General features: G+C 39.6%; 1 pseudogene; it reads left to right on the plus strand.

Annotated features, from left to right (window-relative positions):
* Positions 1-13782: 13782 nt before the first annotated feature.
* On the plus strand, positions 13783-14497 carry LOC111536529 (annotated as a pseudogene).
* The last annotated feature ends 4559 nt before the right edge of the window (positions 14498-19056 follow it).

The raw sequence follows: 19056 nt of genomic DNA on the forward strand, positions 1-19056 counted from the left end.
CAGCTCACTGCAGCCTCAAACCCCTGGGCTCAAGCTATCCTCCCACCTCAGCCTCCCAAGTAACTGAGACTACAGGCATGCACCACCACTCCTGTATAATTTTTTAAAATGTTTTTGTACGGACAGGGTCTCGCTATGTTGCCTAGGCTAGTGTCAAACTCCTGGCCTTAGGCAATCCTTCAGCCTCTGTCCCAAAACACTGGGATTACAGGTAAACCATTGTGCCCAGCCAGTAACTAATTTTTTTTTTTTTTTTTTTTTTTTTTTTGCACGTGTTTCCCTTTTTCTCCCGGGCTGGAGTGCAGTGGCGCAATCTCGGCTCACTGCAACCTCCGCCTCCTGGGTTCAAGTGATTCTCCTGCCCCAGCCTCCCGAGTAGCTGGAATTACAGGTGCATGTCACCACGCCGAGCTAGTTTTTGTATTTTTAGTAGAGATGGGGTTTCACCATGTTGGTCAGGCTGGTCTCGAACTCCTGATCTCAGGTGATCTGCCTGCCTCAGCCTCCCAGAATGCTGGGATTACAGTTGTGAGCCACTGTGCCCGGCCAACTAATTCTTTTTATTAAATTCCCTTTTTGAAACACCAAGAGTAATTTCTCTTTACCTAGCTGGACTTTGAATAAGACCTAAAAGAACTTAAAGATGAAACTACTGATTCTCTATTGACAATCTTTGAGAAACAGTGACAATTACAAGAATAGCAACAGAGGGTTGAAAACAACAAAGCACTGTACTTTTTTAAAGCTTTGGGTTTTTTGGGTTTTTTTGTTTGTTTGTTTGTTTGTTTTTGGAGACAGAGTCTCACTCTTGTCACTCAGGCTGGAGTGCAGTGGCATGATCTTGGCTCACTGCAACCTCCACTTCCCAGGTTCAAGCGATTCTTGTGCCTCAGCTTCCTGAGTAGCTGGGATTACATGCATGCGCCACACACCAGGATAATTTTTTGTATTTTTAGTAGAGACGAGGTCTCACTATGTTTGCCAGACTGGTCTCGAACTCCTGAGCTCAAGTGACACCCCCCGCCTCCGCCTCCCAAAGTGCCGGGATTACAGATGTGAGCCACTGTGCCTGGCCTTTAAACCTTTTATATTGTAAAGAATAACACATACAGAAAAGTGAGCACACAAATATATAACTCAATGGTTTACCAGGAATCAAACAGCCATGTAACCAGCACCCAGGTCATGAAAAAGAACATCTCCAGCAGCCCAGAATTCCCCTGCCAACCAGTAAGGCCTTTCTCTTCCACCTAAGTAATCATTAACCTGACTTTTAGGAGAATCATGCCCCCCTTTTTTTTTAATAGCTTTTCCACCTACACATGCATCCCTGAACATTAGTGGCTTAGTTTTACTGTTTTGTTTTGTTTTTTTTAATTTGAGACAGGGTCTTGCTCTGTTGCCCAGGCATGATGAACCAATATGCCCTGACTTAGTTTTGCTGTTTTTTGAACTTTTACATATATGTAATCAAGATCTATTATTCTGTGTCTGGCTTCTTTCACTCAACATTATATCGCTGAGATCCACCCATTCCTATGCAAGAAACTATTCATACATTTTATTCCCATATAATATTTCATTGTATGAACAAACATGACTACTCAACAAGGTCTGATCTGAGACTATATTTTAAAAGTAGATAATATCAGGCACAATACCAATTAATTAGATGGCTTGTTGAGGATGACCAAGATAGTAAAGATCTAGTTGCTTACACTAGAAAGAGAAGGCTTGGGGCAAAGAAGAAAAGAAGTCACAGCTATCTTACAATTTTTAAAGAGCTATTATGTAGAAGAGGAATTGAAACTATTCTCTGCACTTTTAGAGGGCAGAATTAGAACCAATAGGGAGATAGCATAAATAGGTATATTTCGGCCATCTTGTTTACTATATTCTTGTCCTTACCATCCCATAAAGTTGGAGATAAATCTGGTCAGATAGGCATGCTGTTGTTGTTTTAAGATTGGCTTTTCTAGGACCTTTGTTTTTCCATATAAATTTACATTTTATTGATAATTGTTTTTAATTGACAAATCATAATGTATATATTTATGGGGTATAAGGTGTTGTTTTGGTATATGTGTACAATGTGAATTAGTTTAAACAGTACAATGTAGTTACCATACCATGCTTCAACTGTTCAATTAAGCCCATTATGTCATAGCACTAAAAAGATTCAGTTAAAAATCAAGATTTAAAATATATATATATTGATTAACATGTACCACTAGAAAGGTATTACATGTGTATAAGTATGGGTAAAAAGGCAAGTCACTAGTTTGAGATAAAAACTAAAATTATCATGGTAAAATACCAGCATGTATGTTCTTGTATAGTGTGTACTTCTAAACAGAGGCTTATAAAAGTAAATGCATTAAGGCCAAGTGCAGTGGCTCACACTTGTAATCCCAGCACTTTGGGAGGCCGAGGTGGGAGGATTACTTGAGCTGATGAGTTCAAGACCAGTCTGGGCAATATAGCAAGACCCCATTTCTATAAATTTAAAAAAAAAAAAGGAAATGCATTAAATAGAAGGTTGATAGTTTATCATAAACCAGCGGGGAAGAAACTCAGGCTTTGTATTTTTGATATTTTGTGCATTAATACATTACAAACATGCAGATATTTGTAAAATTTTGTTGTAGTCATTTTCTTTGCAGTCACATCATTGTACCACCTTCATTATTGTATAGAGCTGCTTCAATTCTGAGTCCTCTGGACTTCCCCTGCCTATCTGTTTTTTGTTGTTATTGAAGACAGCAAAATAAGTGTTTTCAAATCTATATGTCTCCTTTTTGTTGGATAACGTTTCTTCTTTTTAAAGGTAAATATTCTTGTTATTCAACATTTTTCTTTGGTTCTTTTTTCCTTTTTAAGGAAAAACAAAACAATAGACTTCATCCTTAGGTTTTCTCAAGACTTAAGTGAACACATTTACACGTATCAATTGCTTAAAGAACACAAAATGTTTCTCCTCCCAGCAAAACTATTTAAGAGCCAATTAAACTATGAAATAGAGAATTATTTTTAATATTTAAGGTCTTAGAAATTAATTATATTCCAAGGCAAATCTAAACGGGTGTAGTTGTATATGCACAATGTAATTTAATGCTAGTCTAAAGAGTACTTACAGCTTGAGGGAAAAGCATAAAGTTTTAGTTAAATAGCCTTCATACTGTGGATTTTTCCTCCTACTAACTAATATGTGGGAAATTAAGATTACAGATTGCTAGATCACACCACTGCACTCCGGCCTGGGCAACAGAGCAAGACTCTGTCTCAAAAAAAAAAAAAAAATTACAGATTGCTTTGGGCCCCCTCAAACAGTACATTGCATCATTGTTCACTGTAGCAACAGATTTGGTGGTGATGGGGGAATAGAGGTAGAAGCAGATAGAAGGTAATTTTAAAGTTAATTTATTATGAATCACTTTCCCCTAATCTGCATAAATGAATTAGAACTGATTTTAACAAAAATGCTTTGTTTTGCATAAAAAGTATTCAGGAAAACATCTAAAGCTGTTGGAGAAGAGGGACTGATATAAATACAGTTGGATTTTGTTTTGCTTATTACTTTTTAGAAATCTTGTACTTGAAAGAAGCCTCAGTTATCAGTGGCGTTACAAAGTAAAGTTAAAAACAAACATGGGAAATGTAAAAATATTTGTGTTTTGTCTGGCTAGCTTGCTGTTAAATGCTCTCTTTAGGTGTGTGAAAGTTATTTGATATGTTATTGTCCCTTTACATCTTGTGAAATGGCCATTGCTTTTGAGAATCAAATAGTGTGTTGTTTAGGGGTTGTGTCTATATTTTTCAAAAACTTTTATATTATGTATTATAAGAAGTTACAGTAGTACCATTTTGATTAGTCTGAATGTTTTCAGGCCTTGAAATAAATTTTGACTAAGTGATAAAAAAAAAAGAAGATATCCATATGGTCAATAAGCCTATGAAGAGATGCTCACCATCATTAATCATCAGGAAAATGCAAACTAAAATGACATTGTGATACTACCATACATCCAACATAATGGTTAAATTAGACAGACAAAATCAAATGCTGATGAAGATATAGAGCTATTGAGACTGTCAAACATTGCTGGTGGTGATGTAAATAAACATATAATCACTTTGGCAAAAAGTGACTTTTTACAAAAAGTCACTTTGGCAAAAAGTGACTTTGTACAAAAGCCAAACATACATCTCATTCTATGACCAAGAAATTCCACTCCTGCATATGAACTAAACCAAAATGAGTGCTTATGTTCTATAAAAGATATGTACAAGACTGTTCATATCCATTTTGTTCATAATTCAAAAACTGGAAACTCAAATGTTTTTATACTCTAGAATGAATAAACCAATTGTAGTAAATTGACACAATGGAATTAGTACATAGCAGCTAAAAAAAAGAAGAAACTACTAGAATGTGCAATGACATGGATAAATCTCAAGAAAATAATATTGGCTGGGTGCAGTGACTCATGCCTGTAATTCCAGCACTTTGGGAGGCCAAGGCAGGCGGATCACCTGAGGTCAGGAGTTCGAGACCAGCCTGCCCAACGTGGCGAAACCCCATCTCTACTAAAAATACAAAAAATTAGCCAGGCATGGTGGTACATGCCTGTAATCCCAGCTACTCGAGAGGCTGAGGCAGGAGAATCGCTTGAACCTGGGAGGCGGAGGTTGCAGTGAGCCAAGATCACACCACTGCACTCCAGTCTGGGCAACAGTTGAGTGAGACTGTCTCAAAAAGAAAAAAAAAAAAGAAAATAATGTTGAGCAAAAGTCAAACACATAAGTACATAGTTTGATTTCATTTAAATGAAGTTTTAAAACAGGCAATAAACCTATTGTGATAGAGGTTAAAACGGTGGTTACCTTCGAGAGTATCAAGTGGGAAGGGGCATGAAGTCTTCTGAGGTACTGGAAATGGTTCTACATCTTGATCTGGGTGGTAGTAGCTAAATGATTGTGTGTGTGTATGTGTGTGAGAGAGAAAGAGATGGGTGTGTGTGAGGGAGACAGAGAGAGAGAATTAAGTGAGCTACGCTTGAGATCTGTGAATTTTTACTGTAGAAAAGAAAAAAATATTTATTAGCTAAGTACAGTGGCACATGCCTGTAGTCCGTTACTTGGGAGGCTGAGGCAGGAGGATTGCTCAAGCCCAAGAGTGCAAGACCAGCCTGGACAATATAACAAGACCTCATCTCAAAAAAGAAAAAGAAAAATATTTAAAAAGACAATATCAATTTTAAAAGAAAAAAAAAAAGGTCAATGGTCCCATTGAACACTTCGAGAAAAAAGTATGTTATCCCAGCATTCAAATTAGATAAGTAAAATAACTGCTTCTCTCTCAAATCGATAGTTGCAGGAAAGACTGTTATTGCCCATTAAATCTTCCTCTAAACAGATTATTTTGCTTAGAATTTTTTGCTTTGGATGTGGTATCCAAGTATAATAAAGCAGAAGAGAGAACTTTCTTCCTACTCCCAGATATTAGTTTATGCCATACAGACATCATATATTCTTCAGAAGATTTGCTCTGACCCAATTCAGGATACTTTGTTTTTGGCAAATAATCTGAGTAAAAATGCCATTCCTCACTTTGTGAGTGTGTGTATATTTATACAGTTTTTAATTTCCCTGGGAGTACTCATACCCAGTTTGAAAAGCATGCCTTTGAATAGCCAATCTGGTCACAATGGCTAATTGAAAGGAAAAGCCTTGAAGTGCTCCAAGGGATCATTGATCCTTTTATTTCGCGACGAGCAAAGAGATCCTTAGAGCTAATTAAATTATGATCCTAATATTCTTCCCTTTCATTATTAGCAGTATTTGGCCTTGATTTTTTTCCTGGAGCATGTGTACTCAATTAGGGGTGAGGGAAACACATGTTTTTTGTTTGTTTGTTTGTTTTTTTCCGAGACGGAGTCTTGCTCTGTCGCCCAGGCTGGAGTGCAGTGGCTGGATCTCAGCTCACTGCAAGCTCCGCTTCCCGAGTTTACGTCATTCTGCCTCAGCCTCAGGAGTAGCTGGGACTACAGGCGCCTGCCACCTCGCCCGGCTAGTTTTTTGTATTTTTTAGTAGAGACGGGGTTTCACCGTGTTAGCCAGGATGGTCTGGATCTCCTGACCTCGTGATCCGCCTATCTAGGGCTCCCAAAGTGCTGGGATTACAGGCTTGAGCCACCGCGCCCGGTCGGGAAACACATGTTTTATAAAACAAAAGTGGTCATTATTCTCTGCTTCAGTAAGAGTGTATTTTATCTTTTATCATTAAAAGAAGAATCAGTATTTTTACCAGGAGTTTTCAAATACATTTTTCTTTGAAGAAAGTTCTGGTGTGTTTCAATTGTTCTAAACTAAGATTAAGTTCAGGGCAATAATTCAAAACGTTTAAATTATATATAGTGATTAGTTTTAATTTTCACTGTGGGAAAGTGGTCATTGGAGACAACATTGATTTGGTAATGTTAAAGCATTAAGTGGAGAGCAACATTTCAATTTTCCTCACCCTGGTGTGATTTATTACATTATAGCCCATACTTGCAGTATCTATGTTATCTCCTTCAAAGTATTATTAGATCTTATGATACTAATAATCTTAAAAAGGAGGTATTTTTCTTAAGAGAGTACCAGGCACTGGGTGTCGTGCTCACATCTGTAATCCCAGCACTGGGGGCGGGGGGGCGGATCACCTGAGGTCAGGAGTTCGAGACCAGCCCGGCTAATATAGGGAAACTCCGTCTCTACTGAAATACAAAAATTAGCTGAGTATGATGGCACGTGCCTGTAATCCCACCTACTTGGGAGGCTGAGGCAGGAGAATCACTGGAGCCCAGGAGGTGGAGGTTGCAGTGACCCAAGATTGCACCACTGCACTCCAGCCTAGGAGACAGAGTGAGACTCCATCTCAAAAAATAAAGAGGCCGGGTGCGGTGGCTCATGCCTGTAATCCCAGCACTTTGGGAGGCCGAGGCAGGCGGATCAGGAGGTCAAGAGTTTGAGACCAGTCTGGCCAACATGGTGAAACCCCGTCTCTACTAAAATACAAAAATTAGCTGGGTGTGGTGGGGGGCACCTGTAATCCTACTCAGGAGGTTGAGGCAAAAGAATCACTTCAACCCAGGAGGCAGAGGTTGCAGTGAGCCGAGATCGCACCACTGCACTCCAGCCTGGGTGACCGAGCAAGACTCTGTCTCAAAAAAAAAAAAAAAAAAAAAAAAAAAGAGTACAAGGAGCAGCTTGCAATACCATACCATATGATTTTATTCTCAAAATGGTATAATGAAAAATCCCATAGAATCTGGTGTTAGTAGATCTGAAAGGTAGACCTGACTCCATTATGAATGACTTTGTGTGAATTATTCAATCTTTCAGAGCTTATAGTTTCTTCAACTGTAAAATGAGACTATTATAATAATGCCTGCCACACTGAAGAATCTGGATGAAAAGCATCCACACAATATCTTAGAATGTGAACTGGATATAATGTATGACAATATTTTTTTTAGACAGGGTCTCACTCTGTCACCCAGGCTGGAGTGCAGTGGTATGATCATGGCTCACTGTAGCCTCAACTTCCCAGGCTCAAGCAATCCTCCCTCGTCAGTCTTCTGAGTAGCTGGGACTATAGGTGTGTGCTATCATACCCTGGTAATTTTTTAATTTTTTGTACAGATGGGGTTTCGCTATGTTGCCTAGGCTGGTTTTGAACTCCTGGGCTCAAGTGATCCTCTCACCTCGGCCCCCCAGAGTGTTGGGATTACAGGCAAGAGCCATTACACCCAGCCTGATACCATTTTTAAAATTCCAGTATAATTAGGCTGACAAAGGTTTAGGTTTGGGGTTTAAAAATCTAAAAATACTAAATAGTAAAAAATGCATATAAAGATTTTAATAATGGTCGTGGTAATCTAAGACTGACAGAACCAGTATTTTAATGGAAGAAAAGGTTACTTTTCAATTCCTAGAAATAAATATTTCATTACTGAGAGAATAAGTGTGTATCTGTTTGGGAAAGAGGGAGTGCACAGAAGGAAGAGATTATAGGTAAGCCTCTATATTCTATTTTTTATTTTTTATTGCTTATTTATTTATTTATTTATTTTTGAGACGGAGTCTCGCTCTGTCACCCAGGCTGGAGTACAGTGGCGCAATCTCGGCTCACTGCAACCTCTACCTCCCAGATTCAAGCGATTCTCATGCCTCAGCCGCCCAAGTAGCTGGGATTACAGGCGTACAACACCACGCGCGGCTAATTTTTGTATTTTTAATAGAGACGGGGTTTCACCATGCTGGCCAGGCTGGTCTTGAACTCCTGACCTCAGGTGATCCGCCCACCTTGGCCTCCCAACATGCTGGAATTACAGGCATGAGCCACTGCGCCTAGCCTGAGCCTCTATATTCTAATCCACTTGTTGTAGGGCCCTGATATGGGCACCCAAATATAGCTTTAAAATATAAGGAGAATGACAGACAATAGTATATATGAAATATTCTTATCAAAAGATAAAATCTACTCTAATTAAACCTGTAGGGAAAAAAGGGACAAAGGAGCATGTTAAACAATATCATGAGAATAGAATGAGCAAACTCTAGAATGTAGGAAACTTAGGAAGACAAACACCCAGTTTCTTCAACAAATAAATTGCAAAAATAAAAAGGAACAAGGAGAACCTATAGATTAAATGAGGCATTAAAGACATATCAACCAAATGTAATCTGAGGACCATTTAAAATATCTGAATCAAACAAATGGTTATAAAAATACTTTGAGACAATCAGGGAAACATAAAATAGACATATATTAAGGCAGTATTGTTAATATTTTTAGACATAATTATATTAATAAGCTTTTTAAAAGAATTCTTGAGGCAATATCAGTGAAAATGGAAAAGTAATGGTCCCCCAAATTCAGTCCCCCATAAAATTATTTTGAAGCCCAAACTCGTCAAAGTCAACATTTTCAGAACTCTGGGAATTAACCAAAGGCTTGCAGCAACTGGGGAATGTATTTTAAAGAAAAACACCTGAATCTCTGTAAGAAAAGCGAGCTTTATGTCATTTTAACTTGTCCTAGTTCCATCTCCCACTCTCTAGCTCTGCAGTAGCCTTAAAAAATTACAGTCCACATTTATGAAGAAAACCAGCAGCCTGTCTGACACGTGAGGGAGCAGAAAGAGGTGGCAGCTTATTCAAAGCCTCATTCCTAAACAACTCTCATTATTATATATGTCTGGTGGTTCCCTGGAAAATACCACTTGCTCTGAGATAACACAGTACAAAAAGCCTTCTCCAGGGGGAGTATTTGCCAACAACAAATACAGGCAAGTGATTTAGCTTTGTAGCTGCCTTAGGCTGTGAATAACAGTTAAGGTACACAATAGACTAATAAAAAAATCTTAAACAGAAAAATTGGGGAAGAATATATCTATAAGCACTTTGAAAACCTCCTACATTTTTCAGAAAATCTAGAAGGGCATAAGCATGCATAGAACTGTACACATGCTCTGGAAAGACTCAAGAAGGCCCCACACTATCATGTCTGGCTGACCTTGAGCCTTTACACAATCAGGAAGTGAAAGCTAAGGCAGAGTTGTTAATGGCCTGGTTGATTGTTGAAAGTACACCCCAACATGCACATGGAGTTCTCTGACAAGGACTAGGAGATTTGCTGGTTCTGGGCGTTTAAGAAGCTCTCTGTCCAATCATGAACTAATCTCTAAAATAGCTGAGTAGAGAATTTAGTGGTCACATATGACAAAGAATACAGACTAGTTCAGAGAAGTCACTAAAACAACCACCCACCCACATTAGTAAAAGCAAGTCAAAACAACAATAAACCTTGGTAAAGGGAGAGCATCTGATTTCCAAAGTTGCCACATTAGATTATTCAAAAGTCCAGTTTTCAACAAAAAATGATGAGTGATACAAATAAATAAAAAAGTATGGCTGGGCACGGTGACTCATGACTGTAATCTCAGCACTTTGGGAGGCAAAGGTGGGTAAATCACTTGAGGCCAGGAGTTTGTTAACAGCCAGCTCAACATGGTGAAATCCCATCTCTACTAAAAATATAAAAGTCAGGTGTGGTGGTGCATGCCTGTGGTCCCAGCTACTTGGGAGGCTGAAGTGGAAGGATCGTTTAAACCCAGGAGATTGAGGCTGTATAGTGAGCAGAGATTGCACCACTGCACTCCAGCCTGGATAACAGAGTAAGACTCTGTCTCAAAAATTAATAATAAAATAAAATACAGTATAAATGTATTTTTTGTTTATAACACTTTTTCTCTCCTTATTTAAAAGACAACTGCATAAAACAAGAATTATAAATCTGTGTTAAAAGACACTCAATGTATATATATGTAATTTGTGGTAACAACAGCATAAAGGAGGGTTAGGATGGAGCTACTAAAGAACAAAATCTTCATATACTATTGAAATCAAGCTACTGTTCATTCAAATTAGATTGTTATAAGTTAAAAATGCTAATTGTAATACTCAGGGCAATCACTAAAAATTTTTTTAAAACACAGTAAGTGAAATGACAAGGGAATAAGGATGCTACACTAGAAAATATCTATGTTCTATATGAGTTTTGTTTTTGTTTTTGTTTTGTTTTGTTTTGTTTTTGAGACGGAGTCTCACTCTGTCACCCAGGCTGGAGTGCAGTGGTGCGATCTCGGCTCACTGCAACCTCAGCCTTCCAGGTCCTGGTTCAAGCAATTCTCGTGCCTCAGTCTTCCGAGCAGCTGGGATTACAGGCACCCACCACCACGCCCAGCTAATTTTTGTATTTTTAGTAGAGATGGGGTTTCACCATGTTGGCCAGGCTGGTTTTGAACTCCTGACCTCAGGTGATCCACCCGCCTTGGCCTCCCAAAATGCTGGGATAACAGGTGTGAGCCACCGTGGCTGGCACTATATGAGATTTTAAAAGCATTATCCAACTATGTGTTGTCTATAACAAAAAAACTTTAGATACAAAGATACAAATAGGTAGAAAGTAAGAGAATTATATATATATTGAGAGAGACTCTGTTGCCCAGGTTGGAGTGCAGTGGTGCAATCTTAGCTTACTGCAACCTCCGCCTCCCAGCTTCAAGTGATTCTCTGGCCTCAGCCTCCTGAGTAGCTGGGATTACAGGCACACGCCACCATGCCTGGCTAATTTTTGCAATTTTAGTAAAGACGGGGTTTCACCATGTTGGTCAGGCTGGTCTCAAACTCCTGATCTCAAGTGATCTGCCCACCCCAGCCTCCCAAAGTGCTGGGATTACAGGCATGAGCCACAGCCCCTGGCCAAAACAAAGGTTTTTTATGCAAACTAACCAAAAGAGAGTTGGAGTGGCTATACTAGTATCAGAGAAAACAAACTTTATGATAAAAGTTGTTACTAGAGACAACAACAACAAAAAAGAGTGTGTGATTGGGTGAATCCATCAAGAAGATATAACATTTACAAATACATATACATCTAACAATAGAGGTCCAAAATACAGGAAAAAATCCTGATAAAATGGAAGAGAAAATTATGATTCAACCACAAGATTTGGATACTTCAGTACCCCACTTCAAATAATGTGGGACTTGAACAACAAAATAAACCAGACAGAAATAACAAATATTTATAGAACACTCTATCCAACAGCAAAATACAAATTCTTCTGAAGTGCACATAAAACATTCTTCAAAATAGACAACATATTGTGACATAAAACAAGACGCAATAAATTTTAAAGGATTGAAGTCATATAAAGTATGTTTTTGGACAAGAATGGAACGAAATTAGATATAAAAAGAAAATTTGGAAAAGTTACAAATACGTGGAAATTAAACAACACACTCCTAAATAATCAATGAATCAAAGAATAAAAATAAAATTACAACAAATAAGAAAATGTTATGAGTTACATCAAAACTAAAACATAATAAAACTTTTGCAATGCATAATTTTTATAGCTACAAAATCCTATATTAAAAAAGAAATATCTTAAATCAACAATATAGCCTTATACCCTAAGACACTAGAACAAGAAGAGCAAATTAAACCCAAAGCAAAAGAGAAAGCATATAATAGAGATTAAAGCAGAAATAAATGGAGTAGAGAATGAAAAATGATGGCGGAAAAAAACCAAAGGCTGGTTCTTTGAAAACGTCAACAACATTGATAAACATTTAGCTAGACTAAACAAGGACAAAAAACACAAATAACTAAATTCAGGAATAAAACCGGGTACATTACTACCAACATTACATAAATAAAAATGATTACTTAGGCATACTATGAACAATTATATGTCAGTAAATTAGGTAACATAGCTAAAACGGAAAAATTCTGACTTACATCAGCAAGACAGCCACTAGAGTCAACCTGGCACTCATTCCCCTCACAAAAGGAAACAAAACAACAAATAAACAACTATATTTCAACAGGAGTGACTGAGAAAGTACACTGGAAAGCAACAGGGGAGAGCAAAATCCCTGTGGAGCATGGAAACACAGAACAACACCATAGAGAGGGAAGCAAGGCCCTCTCTACACTGTCTCCTCCACCAGAATTGCATCAAATACAGGGAGACGACTTCTTACAGGGAAAAAGTAAACTAGAGGCTCCCACCTGTCCCCATTGTCACCACAGATGCCAGCAGTCCTTGCTATACATCTGACAAGGGATTAATATCTAGAATACTAAGAAACTTAACTCAAGAGCAAAAAAAATCAACAACCCAATTGAAAAATAGGCAAAAGACCTTAACAGGCATTTTTCAAAAGAAGACATGCAAATGGCCAACTTATATATGAAACAATGCTCAACATCACTAATTATCAGGGAAATGCAAATGAAAATCCCAACAAAATACCACTTCACTCCAGTTAGGATAGCTATTATCAAAAGACAAAACAAAATGCTTGTTGGCAAAGATGTAGAGAAAGGAAAACACTTATATACTGTTGGTGGGATTGTAAATCAGTACAGCCATTATAGAAAATAGTATAGCGGTTCCTCAAAATATTAAAAATAGAACTGCCATATGATCCAGAAGTCCCACTACCGGGTATTATTCAAAGGAAATAAAAACAATATGTTGAAGAGATCTCTGCACTCCCATGTTTATTTATATTAGCCAAGAAATGGAGTCAACCTAACGTCCAACAATGGATAAAGAAATGTGGTATATATATACAATGTGTGAATATAAACATATACACACACAAATGTGGCGTATGTATATATGTAATACACACACACAATGGAATACTATCCAGCCATAAAAAAGAATGAAATCCTGTCATGTGCAGCAACATGGATGAGCCTTGAGGACATCATGTTAAGTGAAATAAGCCAGACACAGAAAGAGGAATAACACCTGATCTCCCTCATATGTGGAATCCATTTTTTTAAAAGGCTGATATCAAACGGTCGCTTCTATCTTGGGCCGGTCGGGCAGGGGTGGCGGAGCGGCCGCAGCTTGGGTTTCCAGCGCGCTGGGCTTCTGCGCCGCCCCCGCCTCCTCCCGCCGCGGGCAGCGGCCTCCCCGGGCGCCCGGCAGCGGTGGGGTCGGGGGATAGGGAAACTCAACCGCAGCTTTGTGCCAGAGACAAAAGCGGGCTGCCGGCCACATTGTCTGACGGCGCTGCCTCCCGGCCTTTTGTTCTCGCCTGGCGCCTCGCCGCCACGCCCCGCCGCAGCTTTCCAGGCTCCTCTCCCTCCGGGTCGGCGCTCGCCCTCGCTTTCCTCGCCCTCCGCCCCGGCCAGGCTCCGCGCCCGCCATGGAGAAGACGGAGCTGATCCAGAAGGCCAAACTGGCCGAGTGCTACGACGACATGGCCACCTGCATGAAGGCCGTGACCGAGCAGGGCGCCGAGCTCTCCAAGGAGGAGCAGGACCTGCTCTCTGTGGCCTACAAGAACGTGGTCGGGACCGCAGGTCCGCCTGGAGAGTCATCTCAAGCACCCAGCAGAAGACCTACACCTCCGACAAGAACTTGCAGCTGATTAAGGACTATCAGGAGAAAGCGGAGTCCGAGCTGAGATCCATCTGCACCACGGTCCTGGAATTGTTGGATAAATATTTAATAGGCAATGCAACTAATCCAGAGAATAAGGTCTTCTATCTGAAAATGAAGGGTGATTACTTCCGGTACTTTGCTGAAGTTGCATATGGTGATGATCCAAAACGATAATTCCCAAGGAGCTTACCAAGAGGCTTTTGATATAAGCAAGAAAGATGCAACCCACACAACCCAATCCGCCTAGGACTTGCTCTTAACTTTTCTGTATTTTACTATGAGATTCTTAATAACCCAGAGCTTGCCTGCACGCTGGTTAAAACGGCTTTTGATGAGGCCATAACTGAACTTGATACACTGAATGAACACTCATACAAAGCACCCTCATCATGCAGTTGCTTAGAGACAGCCTAACACTTTGGACATCAGACAGTGCAGGAGAAGAATGTGATGTTGCAGAAGGGGCTGAAATCTAAATCCATGCAGGGTGTCATCCTTCTTTCCTTAAAGAAACCTTTTTAGACATCTCCATTCCTTATTCCACTTGGATTTCCTATAGCAAAGAAACCCATTCATGTGTATGGAATCAACTGTTTATAGTCTTTTCATACTGCAGCTTTGGGAAAACTTCATTCCTTGATCAGTGTTTGTCTTGGCCTTCCTGGTGTGCAGTTACTGCTATAGAAAAGTATTAATAGCTTCATTTTATGTAAACATAAGTAACTTCCAAACACTTATAGAGGACTAAAAATGTATCTAGTATTTAATCTGAACCAGTTCTGCAAGTGACTGTGTTTTGTATTACTGTGAAGATACGAAAATGTAGTTAATTACAGTTTAAAGAGTGTCCCACATAACTTAATTTCTACATTCCCTCCCTTACTCTTTGGGGGTTTCCTTTCAATAAGCAACTTTTCCATGTTCTTAATGTATTCCTTTTTAGTAGGAATCCAGAAATATTAGATTGAATGGAGTCACAAATTGAAATGCCTCCTGTATCACATAAGGAGGTCATGTATATCTGTGGCAACAGGGAGTTTCCTTATTCACTCTTTATTTGTTGCTGTTTAAGTTGACAACCTCCCCTTCCCAATAAAAATTCACTTACACCTCCAAAAAAAAAAAAAAAAAAAAAAAAAATCTGATACCAGAGAAGCATAAAGTAGAATGATGGTTACCAGAGATTGAGAAGGGGAGGGAAGAGGAGAAGGGAGGATAAGGAGAGATTGGTCAATGGATATAAAGTTACAATTAGGAGGAATAATTTCCAGTGTTCTATTGTATAGTAGGGTGACAATGGTTAACAATAAGGTATTGCGTATTACAAAATAGCTAGAAGAGAGGTTTTTGAATGTTCTCACCACAGAGAAATGATTGAATGTATGAGGTGATGGATATGTTAAACACCCTGATTTGATCAGTATACTGTGTATATATATATATGCATATATATAAACATCAAATTGTACCCTGTAAATATGTACAGTTACAAACTGTCAAAACTACAAAATCACCAAATTACAAAAAATAAAATAAAATGAAAACAAAAAATCAGCCAGGCGCTGTAATCGCAGCACTTTGGGATGCTAAGGCAGGCAGATCATGAGGTCAGGAGTTCGAGACCAGCCTGGCCGACATGGTGAACTCTCCCCCCCTTCTCTACTAACAATACAAAAATCAGCTGGGCATGGTGGCACACACCTGTAGTCCCAGTTACTTGGGAGATTGTTGGGAGAAAAGCTGAGTGTTGGGAGAGAAGCTGAGGCAGGGCTTGCATGTCTGCTAGACTTGCTGGCTCATTGCTTCTAGCATTCCCATTATCTCAAGCAGCTATTATGCTTCTCATTCACTTGATACACTGTTTCCTTTTAACCCCCACATCCTCACCACCTGTTTCTTTGAGCACCAATAAGTAGTGTGGGTTCCCAGAGCTCGGGGCCTTGGCAGCCTCCATACTCTTAATGGCCTTCTGGTCCCGCTTTCTCTCTCAAACTTTTTCTCATTCCTTTGACTCCGCCGGATTTCGTCGCCCCCATGACCTGGTGTTGGGTCTGATCACCCCAACATTCCTAGCTGCCCAATGTGGGGCGACAAAGACCCCAGTGAAGGAATGCTAGAGCGTGTGAAAGCAGAGGACACATCGTCAGAGGACACCCGAGGATGTCTAAAAGACGTCCTAAAAGAAGCTCGGTGGGAAAGCTGAGCGCTCGGAAGAACCAGGGTAACAATGGGAAAAAGTGAAAGCAGACATTCTGCTTATTTAAATTTCTTAAGGCATTTATTACAAAGAGGGGGAGTAAAAGTTAGTACTCAGAATTTGTTATCACTCTTTAGTATAGTAAAGCAGTTTTGCCCATGGTTTCCTGAACAAGGGACTGTGGAGTTGGATGAATGGGAGATAATTGGAAGAGATTTTTAAAAGGTGCACAAAGAGGGAGCAGAAATTCCAGTTTCCATTTGGTCAGTGTGGGCACTAATAAAGGCAGTTCTTGAGCCATTTCAAACAGATGATGAGGCAGATTCAGATGAGGAAGAGGAGGGCAAGTGTTAAAAACTAACTTCAGATTCTGAGTGTGAGGAACAGCTACCGGAAGAGATTAAAGAAAGGAAAACTAAAAAATGTATGTTTTACTAGCCCGTTGGCTCCACCTGCTGAATTAACTGAATGGCCACCTCCTCTCTCTCCCCTTAATGGATGAGAAAATAAATGAGCTGAAAAACTTACTGCTCCTGTAGTTGCACCATTGAAACCTGGAGCAATTGGCAGTGCTGTACAAAATTCTATTCAAAAAGCTAGAACAGAGGGAGACCTTGAAGCATGGCAATGTCCCATTACTATAATCCAGCAGGAAGGACAGAATATAGCTAATTGGGCCACTTTTCCTTTTAAGTTACTAAAGGAATTTAAGCAAACCATTAGTCAATACGGACTGAACTCTCCTTTTGTGCAAACTTTATTTAAAAAATATGGTTCTTGATAATAGATTAATATCATACGATTCAGATACTTTGACAAAATCCGTTTTCACTCCATCTCAGTACTTGCAGTTTAAAACCTGGTGGGCTGATGAAGCTCAAACTCAGGCAAGGGAAAACACACAAACACAGCCACCTGTGCCTGTTTCCTTTGAACAGTTAATGGGAGTTGGCCCTAATTGGGGTCAATTAGAGAATAAAGCAGTAATGAAGATGTTGCCATTGTTCAGCTGCGTTTTGTGTGCTTACCAGGATGGGAAAGGATACATGTTACAGGGGAAAAATATCCTTTCAGTTCTGTCGGCAAGGACATAAAGAACCATATATTGATTTTATTGCTTGACTCCAGGAGGCTATGTATGATGCCGTAACTGATAAAATGGCTCAGGATGTTGTAATACAGCTTCTTGCATACAATAATGCTAATGCAGAGTGTCAAACTGCTATTAGACCCCTGAGAGGGAAGGCTCATTTAGCTGAATATATTAAGGCTTGTGATGGCATTGGAGGTAATTTACATAAGGCTACTCCTTTAGCTCAGGCTATGGCTGGATTAAGAATAGGAAAGAATATGCCCTGTTTCTCAGGCTGTTGCTTTAATTGTGGGCAATTTGGACACACAAGGAAGGAATGTAGAAAAGGAAATGAAAAGGCAAAAACTACTATCATCAATCAACAGAAAAGTCCTGGTGTATGTCTCCGTTGTAAGAAAGGCAATCACTGGGCAAGTGAGTGTCATTCTAAATTTAGTAAAGTTGGACAACCTCTTTCAGGAAACAGGAAGAGAGCCCCACCTCGAGCCCCTCAACAAACTGAGGCATACCTGGCACAGCCAGTGCCCTTACAAATGTACAAGAATTGTCCCCCGCCTCAGCAGGCAGTGCTGCTGTAGACCTCTACAGCACAATTCCCATCTCCTTACTTCCTGGGGAGCCACCAAAGAAGGTCCCCATGGGAGTTAGGGGACCCTTACCCTCAGGAACAGTGTATTACTTGGAAGGTCTAGTCTAAATTTAAAAGGTGTTACTGTACATACGGGAATAATTGACTCTGATTATACCAAAGAAATTCAATTAGTTATTAGTTCCTCGACTCCATGGTCTGCCTCCCCAGGAGAAAGAATTGCTATTACCTTACATAAAACTAGGAAGCAGCACAGTGAACAGAACAGGAGGCTTTGGTAATACTAATCCTGCAGGAAAAGCTGTGTATTGGGTTAATGAAGTGTCTGACAAAAGACCTATTTGCACAGTAACTATTCAGGGAAAAGATTTTGAAGAACTAGTAGATACTAGAGCTGATGTCTCTATTATTGCTATAAATCAATGACCCCGGCACTGGCCTAAGCAAAAGGCATCCATTGGTATTGTTGGAGCTGCCTCAGAAGTTTTTCAGAGTTCTTTGATTTTACCACATCAAGTGCTGGATGGTTAGGAAGGGATAATCCAACCTATCATTACACCTATTCCTGTTAATTTATGGGGTAGAGACTTATTGCAACAATGGGATGCTGAAATATCTATTCCTACAGATCAATATAGTAATAATAGTAAATAAATGATGAAAAATATGGGATATCACCTGGGAAAACAACTAGAAAAAAAATAAAATTGGCCAATCAGAACCTTTAGAATTAAAAGGGCAAACAGATCGGACCAGATTGGGTGTCATTTTTAGGAGCGGCCATTGTTGAGCCTCTGGCTCCCATTCCTCTTGTTAGGTTAACTGTCAAACCAGTTTGGGTGCAGTAATGGCCGCTGAAACAGGAAAAACTGGAGGCTTTAAAAGAACTGGTGTGGGAACCATTGCAAAAGGGACACATAGAGCCTACTTTCTCCCCTTGGAATTCTCCTGTATTTGTCATTAAGAAAAAATCAGGGAAATGGAGAATGTTAACAGACTTAAGGGCTGTTAATGCTGTGATTCAACCCATGGGTGTGCTACAACCAGGGCTTCCCCCACCCCCCAACACAGATCCCAAAATACTGGCCTCTCCTCGTGATAGATCTAAAGGATTTCTTTTTTTTTTTTTTTTACCATTCCTTTAGCTGCCCAAGAT

Source organism: Piliocolobus tephrosceles, chromosome 12, assembly GCF_002776525.5.
Source record: "Piliocolobus tephrosceles isolate RC106 chromosome 12, ASM277652v3, whole genome shotgun sequence".
Lineage (NCBI taxonomy): Eukaryota > Metazoa > Chordata > Mammalia > Primates > Cercopithecidae > Piliocolobus > Piliocolobus tephrosceles.